Source organism: Ctenopharyngodon idella, chromosome 9 (assembly GCF_019924925.1).
Source record: "Ctenopharyngodon idella isolate HZGC_01 chromosome 9, HZGC01, whole genome shotgun sequence".
In the NCBI taxonomy this organism is placed as follows: Eukaryota; Metazoa; Chordata; class Actinopteri; order Cypriniformes; family Xenocyprididae; genus Ctenopharyngodon; species Ctenopharyngodon idella.
The window spans coordinates 15,843,725-15,852,958 of record NC_067228.1 but is presented as its reverse complement, the minus strand read 5'-3'; the positions used below and the strand labels follow the sequence as shown (position 1 = coordinate 15,852,958).

Genomic DNA, 9,234 nt, shown 5'->3' with positions numbered 1-9,234 from the left:
AGCATAGGAGGGGGAAAGGGGGTTGAATTAATTGGTTGATTTCTCTTTTATTTTCTTTATTCACTTAGTTTTTATATAATGTCTTTGGACATAAGTACACATGTTTAGATACATTAGAAACACAATTGTTTGTAATACATAAGGTACGGATGAATTGCAATTATTTAGAAAGTGATTATTGTCACCTTTAATTATTTGCAATTGCAAGTATAGGCTACTTTAAGCCCAACACTAATTGCACAATTCCAATACATAAACCTCCCTATATTCTCCACTAGGTGGCGTTGTATTGTGTTTATCGTTTGGCCAAGTAGTATACATCCTTGCTTTAAAAAAAATTTCTAGACTGATGGATTTATAGTTGTTGTAAACCAGCTGAAGGCCAGCTTGGCCGTAAACTAGTTTAGGTTGGTTTAAGCTGTTTTTTATTTTATGTTTTATTTTATTTTATTTTATTTTTTAGCTAGGATCACAGGCTGTGATCATCAGCAATGTGATGAAGTGCATCAACCACAAAAACATTAAAGTTTTTATTTTATATTTTAATTTATAATTGAACTGAAGATATCTCAATCAGACACATTCATTCCAATAAGTTGCATTAAACACACACAAGCAGACACAAAACTTAGGCTACAAAAAGTCTAAAAACTTAAATCGCCACCTTACCCTTTCGTTACAACTTAATTCAATACACTTTTAGACTACTTTAATAAAAAAGAAATAGGAAAATCATATGATTACTTTTTAATGTGTAAATTAGGCTATGAGTTAATAGAGGTATTTTAATATAAAAAATGCATACTGACAGTTTAACAAATGCGTAATCTCAATAAACCTTAAACATCATCGATTTACTTGAAACCAAGTGAAATACTCTTATTCAAAGGTTTTGCAAATCTCCAGTGAAACTTGAAAGCAAACTCTTAAGCCTCGACTACCTTTGGTTTGATGTAACCCGGCCCATCTGGTGAAGAGAGTGAGTGGCCCAAAACTAAAAGAACTGGGGGGAGAAGTGGAGATAGAGGAGGGCAGATCGGATTGAAAACAAATCACGCCAACAGATCTCTCACCGCACATCACAACCGACGACTCAACAAACTTGCTTGGGGTAAATTTCTGCCATGTTGACGCCTAAATTACTTTTTAATGTTCGAGTAACAGTCTTTTGAAGACGCGTGTGTGATGGACCGTCAAAGTTTGCGAGATGCAGCTGTAGCGCTTCGTCGTCCGCGAATGATGTAGTTTTAATTAACCATTTGCTTTTGCAAAACAAAATAAATCGCTGATGGAGTTTCGTGACAGAATCACTTTTAACGTTTTTGTTTTAAGTACAATTGCGTTGTTTTTCGGATGCACGCTGGACAACTGAGCAACTGACGAACTTTACAACATCAAAGGAGGTAAATAGTTATTTCGTTATGATGATTTACTCTTAAGGTTACTGGTCACAATGTGTACGCAGCTTTCATGAGGTCTGTGTTTCCAATTTATTATATCTTTCAGTTGTTACAAGTGTCGCGACATTAACATGCTGTAGATATTGGAATGTGTCATAATAAGCTACAAATTATATCCATGCTGACGAGAAGAGGTTTTGGGTCTTTACTTCTCATAACTTAGTGGTATATTTTGTGACTTTTGCAGTCTCAAACTTTTGTCAACTTGTGTCCCAGGTAGGGATGGGAATCGTAAGGAATTTTGCGATTCCGTTTCCGATTCGGATTCCTCTTAACGATTCCGGTTCTTTAATGGTTCTGTTAAAGATTCGTTTAGTATTTTAATGAAGCAATATTTTGATATTTATTGTATTTGCTTTTCTCAGCAGTCTGTTGCCCAATTACGAGATCATTTCAGAACTGAACAGTCTACAACAGATATGAAATCATATTTTAAACATGCTTATAGGCTTTTGTGCAATACCAATAGTAGCAATAGGATATGGGCTGTTGTGTATATAACGTTGTCATACGAGCAGTCACTCAGTAACTACTTATAAATACAGCATAACCCTCTCTGGGTTTATTTTCTAGGCTTGACAAAAGTAGGCTAATAACTTGTAGTTCAGTGGGTGAATCATATGTATTCATTCATTCAATAAACGACTCATTCATAAGCTCATAACAGCTATTCGTTCGAGAATAAAACCTCACTTATCACGTTGTAGTTTGTGAATCACTAAAAGAACCGGTTCATAAGAGTCATTCGTTCAGAATCGGAAGCATGTCAGAGTCGGTCTAGGCTATTCGAAAGAATCGTTGGTAATCGTACTATACCGGTTTTTAGATGCATGTTTAAGATTCAGTGAAGGTGTCGACACTGAATAGTTGTGTAGGAAGTTGACAGAACAATGTTGGTGAACCGAAATGTCATGAAAATCATTCAGTTCTTGTATAGAAAAATGTAAAAAAAAACTGGTTCTCAGTTCCCTCAAAATATTGTCTGTATAATAGTGCATAGTTCGGTTTGTTCAAGTAAGCTAAAAAGTTCCCAAAGAAGATTACATCAGTAATTACAGGCAATCATATAGGCTATGTACTATGGGCTTTTCTTTGGTTTATCTGTTGACAAACCCAAGTAGCTAACTAACCTAGTTGCCAGTAACTTTGTACAAAAAATATTGCAACGAATTTAAGGATTGGCTAAAAGAGCGGCAAGAGTGTGCCTTGTTTTCCTGAAAAACAGAAATGTGTGTGCATGTGTTAAATTTAATGTGATGCCCAGTTGAGAGCATTAGCATAAGAATAAAAGGTCTTAGTGAATTTCCCATTGTGTAGAATGAGAAGCGCCAGCAGTCAGAGGCAGAGCGAGTGAAAGGATTCAAAAAGAAAAAAAAATGATGGCCCATTCAGATTATTCAGCCTGGTTTGGGCTATGGTCATCAGCTTCTGAAACATGGGTCGACCGTGTCACTTTCATCTTCCTTTCCTGCTGCTCTGCACATTTTCACACATTTCCCTCTTGTCTTGCTGCCTAAATCAGGGCTGTTCAGCCTTGAAATTCCGCGGGAGATTTTAACAAACGCTCATAAAGGGGGACCTTGAATGACATTGCATATGCACTGCACAAGGACGAGACAAGACAATGCAATGACAATCAAAAGTTTTAAAAGTACCACTACTGTTGTTAGGTTGTAAAACATCATGGAATTTGCTATAAATACATATATATATATATATATATATATATATATATTTACACACATTGTGCTTTTTTTTTTTTTTTTTTTTTTTTAATCATTGTCATATCCTCGAAGTCACCATGAAACCAAAAGTGAAAACAAAACTGATTCTAAAATGACAAACAACAATACAATCAATTCTTGGTGGACAAAATCATGTCCCACACTAAGTTTTTTTCTTGTTTGAGAAGCGTTTTGCTCGGATATATCACAGTTGGGAAGAAAAGACTGTTGCAACTTCCTTTTCATGCTGACTTTCATGATACAAATACAGTTATTTTTATTGTACATCCTCAGCAAACACAGGAAATTAATTGTCAACTGAAAAAGCCAAAACTCTTTGGAATCTCAAAGAGATGAACTAGAACTAGACTTTGTATCTTGGTCAACGTTGTGTGTTGGGAAAGACCTTGAATCTCTTTTCGGCAAGTAAAAGCTTTGAGGAGTGCCTGAAGTACACTTGTGCCTCAAAGTGAATTGATGAGACTTTAATGGCCATTTAAAGTGCTGTGAAAGACAGCTGTGTTTCAAGTTTGTGTGCGGCGTCTCTAGTGTCGGTCTGAATTGAAGATGAGGGCAGTGTGGAGAGAAAACAGAGAGATGTGAGAAGTGGTAACTGCTTACATTCATTTGCCCTCTCAAAGGCTGTTTTGAAACCCATCTCCTCTGCTTTGGCCCGTAGGACACGGGACAATCCCTGCATTTTAGTAGTTTGTGTCGGACACCCCTCCAGACATCCGCCTCATTCTTTCACAAGTGTCTGGGGTTAATAAGGATCACATCACATCCGGTTTATGAGTGTGGATGGGGTCCTTCACAGTTTTTTCCTCCCATGCGACTATCAGGGCATTGTTAAGTCTGTACCGATATCATCAAAGAAACCACACACTCCTATGTATATAAAAAAACTTTAATATGCCATTAAATAGCATATGGCAAATAAGTGAAAGGCCAGAATTTGATTGATTGACCTCATTATTCATCAGCAACTGTTGCCAAACCTAAAGTAAAATAAGGCCCATAAAGAGTCCTAGTGCCTTAGATGAAATAGCAAGCTTTCATTTTGAGGGACTGGTTGATCTTTTACATATACTGGTGGAGACTCACCATATGTGTTATTTAATAATGCAGCAGTGCATTTTTATATGAATTCCAGATCCCAGTGGATTGGGTAAAAGTTGTTGGTGTAATGCATGCTCGTGTGCGAGTAAAGAAATTACACAGGCAAGAACGCCGTTCACCTTCCTCAGAGGCCCGTTAAGCAGGAAGCCTTCTACTTTGTTCTCTTTCACATTTTTTTTTCTTTTACTCTTTCCTTTCTTTTGTGCTGTGGGCTGGCGGGTCACCGTTTAAAGACAGCTGGAAAGTGAACAGTTGAAATGTATACTGTTTACATTAAGTTATATTTGACTTGCCATTGCTGTGACTCTATACACAGTGAATGGCTAACGTTTCCCAAACCACATGTCCACCTGTGATTCATGCAAACCTCCAGACACAGTATGCAGAGGACGGACCTAAATTTATTTTATTAGCTGACCTTGAATAAACATCATACTAGACCAAAATTACAAGTCTGTATTTGAATTTTAGATGAGGTGTAGTGACAGCTGAGTCTGTTGGAATATCCATAGAACATGAAAACAAGCTGTGGTGCTGGGAATTATATGTAGATAACTGTCAGAATGAGTTCAGTGGTTCTCAAACTGCATGGGAGTTTCCCCGGGTGGTAGACAGCACAACTCAGTATAGTCCCTTTTTTACTTTATTTATTTTAGTTATCAAAGTTCATTCACCACATTTATATTCTTGAACTAAAAACAGTTCACTGAAGGGAATACAATTGTTATACATGACCAGCAATTTTCGAACGTATGACTAATAATGAGTCAGTTCTTGTTAGTGAATCAAAAACATGTAGTGCAACCAATGTAGCCCAATTCTCAGATGGATAACTCTAATCATGAGTTGGTTCTTTTTAGGGAATCAAGAACTTACAATGCAACCAGACAGTGTAGACTGATTCCCAAACGAATGACTGTAATGAGTTGATTCTTGTTAGGGAATCAAAAACAAATCGCACAATCAGTGTATTGATTCCCAAACGAATGACTCCGAGTTCATTCTTCTTAGTGACAAAAACATATAGTGCAACCAGTGCAGTGTAGATTGATTTACAAACAAATGATTCCAATAAGTTATTTCTTTAGTGAATCAAAAACAAAGTGCAATCAGTGTAGACTGAACCCTAAAACGAATGACTCTTTATGAATGAATGAATTTTTGTTCATTTCGTGCTGTTGTTAAATATTAAGGCCAATTATTGTATTGCTTTTTTGCTGTCAGTGTCAGTGACAACTCTATACAAAGAGTGTTTAATTCATTTATTACTGAAATTATCTCACCATTTTTTCTGTGGAATTATTTATTGTTTCCAAAAATCCTTAAAACTACTAAAAGAATCATTGATGAAGCTGTTAAGGAACCGGAGTTGTTAAGATGAATCAGAACCGGAACAGGAATCGATAAATTCTTTACAATTCCCATCCCTGACTTGAATGTTTTGATCAAAGTTGGTACATATGCTGAAAAGTTTGTGAGAAAAGTTAGTAGAAGTTTTACTTAAGAACCTTCTCAATGTGAGAGGACATAATGTAAAGCGGTGTGTGTCAGGATAGGCATTATGTGCAGCTTACTATCAAGTCAACAGCCAGCGTTAAATCAAAGTACCGTGTGACACTGTGGTCTCTGAGGGTTAGCTTTGATGTGCTAGTTAATTAATTCCTGAAGGGCTGCTGACGGGCTATCCAGTTCACCATTATGGGAACCTCTTCACAGCGGCTGCTTGTATCGTTATTACAGTTATTGTATCATCTTCACAGCCTGTGAGTTGCAGTTTACCCTCTCACTGTCACAGGCTCAAACAATAGCACACTGTTCCAAGTGTTTGTTGTCAGAGCTAATCGGATGCAGAAACCGAGTCTGAACTGCACAGAGGCCACCGGCGGTTCGGCGGAGTAGTCTTATGTTATTGGAAATGGAGAAGTCGATGCAAGGGAGTTGTGATTTATCAGACGGCCTCCCGACTCCTGACCAGACTTGCGAGGAATGGAGTGGGTAGATAGATCAGTCTCATTGTGTTCCATAGGATGAGCAGGGAGATCCAAAAAGGAGCGCTGAATCCCTGCCAGGCCACAGACTCCTCCAACAGACTGGAAGACGAGCTGGATGTGTTGAGCAAGGAGAAGCCATGTGGTAATCTTTAGTAATCAGTCCGCTCGTTCCCCCGGCACACATGTCCACTCCCGCTCGTGGCCTCTCCCTGAACGCCGTGCTGGATCTCGGCCAGGCTCACTGTGGAATTCTCTCACTACGCTGTGCTGGATAAGGATCATGTGTGTCCCTGTCATCATCTCACGGTTCCCGGTGTAGCTGTAATATATGACTCCCCACACTGGGGTCTTGAGAACAGTGAGCATCTCAAAGAGTGGAAACATTCATGAAAAGGGATTGAGAAAATAGATTTTTTTGGAAAGAATCTTTACACAGCCCTTGACATACAAACAATACATGCTGATGAAAAAAGTATATAAAAGTATCAAAAAATAGTCAAATTGTGCACTCAAATTTTCTTTTTCTTTTTTTTTAGACTAGACGCAGAATGGACACAAGGATAGCCAAGTTTAGTTTTGGGCTATTCTCTAGTCAAAACAATAAAGTGTTGCAAAAAAAAAAATAATTATCCTAAAACCCGGAAGCAAATTAGCATATTAGAACTTCGGGTTCCATCGTCCTGAAACCAGTGGGTTTTTTGAAATGGGTTTCTTTTTTTTTTTTTTTTTGGTAAATGGCTGAAATAAGGTCTGTGATAAAGGGTTAGTTCACCCAAAAATAAAATTTCTGTCATTAATTACTCACCCTCATGTCATTCCACACCCGTAAGACCTTAGTATATCTTCGGAACACAAATTAAGATCTTTTTGATGAAATCCGAGAAGTATCTGATCCACATATAGGCAGCAACGTCATTGTACCTTTTGAGGCAACCTCGGATTTCATCAAAAATATCTTAATTTGTCTTACGGGTGTGGAACGACATGAGGGTGAGTACTTAATGACAGAATTTTCATTTTTGGATGAACTAACCTTTTAACATAATAAGGATATTTTATTGTTTCATTCAATGACATAAAATGGATCAGTAATGCCATACTCATGTTTTTTAAGCTTTTATATGTCTTAAAAAAGACTAAAAGTGGCTAAATGGGACTACAGAGGTTGTTTGGGACATTAAACATTACACCAAACAGATTAGTCTGCTTTTACAGCCTTGTTGTGTTTATTCTCTTGCAAACTATTATAATTCTAACTTTTCAACTTTTAAATAATGATTAAAAGATTTGTCGGAAGTTTATCGGTGTTAACGTTAACTCTACAATTTTTTTACTTGTGAAGATTTTTGTATTCAGGCTTCAAAATTCATAAAAGTTGTATTTGTGAAGATTAAATTGATAAGCAAAATATGTAAGAATAATAAACTTTTGTTGGTTACAGAGCTTATTTTCTCAAAATTATCCAAAAGCCAATGGAAAAATCATATTGGCTTTTTGTCGAGGGCACCAGGGTGGTGTAAACTTACAGGTTGGCCTACAAAACTACCTTATCCCTGCAGCAGTCTATTGAATAACTTCAGAAAACTTTAGTTTGGAACACTTTTATGATGCTTTTGTGGTTCAATTTTGTACTTTTTGGAGCTTTACAGCCCCTGGTCAGTATATACTGTTGTTGTTTGGCAAGAACTGCATAATAATTGATCAAAAAAAGGGGGTTGGAACAACATGAGGGTGAGTAAATGATGACTAAATATGTGTTTTTGGCTGAACTGTTTCTTTGAAACAAATTCATAGTCATATTATTGCTGACCGATAAGCTGAAAGTGTCTAATTGTCAAACACAGAGAGACAGGGTAAGTGTCAGGGTGTAAAGCAGCTGGTAGAGTTAGGAATCCACACAGACACCATCACACGTTACAGAAACCAGTGTGTCTCCACCCTCCGGACCCCTGCACAGCTGACAGACCACTGACTTGCAAAACAGACAGCAAAAAAGCTGTAAAATAAGCTCACACATGCCGACACCATGAAGAAATCATCAGAGAGACCTAGATAATAGAAGCCTTACACTTTTAACTGAGGAAGATGAGTGTATACCTAAGGGTTCAGGATGACTTTTTTTGTGTCCACGATGATGGACTGATATTTTCAAGTTTGCAGTGTGCATGTATAAACCAAACAGCAAAATGATATTATGAAATGGATAGAGTTATGACTCTAAATTCTGATTGGATGAGCCACGTTCATTGCCAGTAAATTCTGTATGTTCATTTCAGCCATAAAAAGATTTGTTTTTTTCTGATTATTAATTAATATTAAACAATAAATTATATAATATTTTATATATATATATATGTATATATATTTATATATATGTATGAAACATTTTATACTTTTATTTTTTTGGCTAATTGACTTATTACAAAAAGAAAAAAGAGAAAAAAAAAACTATTAAAATACATTGGATGTTTAAGAACATGCATAATCACAAAAAACAGTCATGTGCTGGTTATGTGGTCGGCATTCATAATGTTTCCTTAGTCTAAATGATATTTACCCTTAATGATACAGTACACCCTCAAGCTGGTGAGCAAAACTGTACAATAAAATACGTCCCATTCAGTAAGTTAGCTGCTAATTACGTTGAAACTACATTACACCGCAACTATAATTGCCTCCACAAGCATGTAATTAACATTTGTGTCTGTTTCTTTCTGGGAGGACAGACGGAGGGATGACAGCTGGGCCTGTAGCGAGAGAGCGCTAACTAACCATTTGGTTTAGTGACCCGAGCAAATGGTGTGCAGAGAGAGCAAATTCTTTCCTGAGATCTGTGATGTGACACGCAACAGCTGCACTACGCTCTGTTAAAGTATCCTCTCAGTAAGCCTCACCTTATTTATAAACACTTGTAGTATAAACACAGCTCTCATAACGATT

The 9,234-nt window shown here is 37.0% G+C and overlaps 1 protein-coding gene across 3 annotated transcripts in view; it reads left to right on the top strand.

Annotated features, from left to right (window-relative positions):
- Positions 1-959: 959 nt before the first annotated feature.
- gli2a (GLI family zinc finger 2a) overlaps positions 960-9,234 on the top strand; it is an 81,719-nt gene continuing 73,444 nt past the window's right edge. Inside the window, exon 1 of one of the 3 annotated variants that reach the window (XM_051906221.1) lies at positions 960-1,111. The gene's annotated coding sequence lies outside the window, so the exon portion shown is untranslated. Of the gene's footprint in view, positions 1,404-9,234 lie in introns of all 3 variants that reach the window. The other 2 variants (XM_051906220.1, XM_051906222.1) reach the window with 2 other exon arrangements.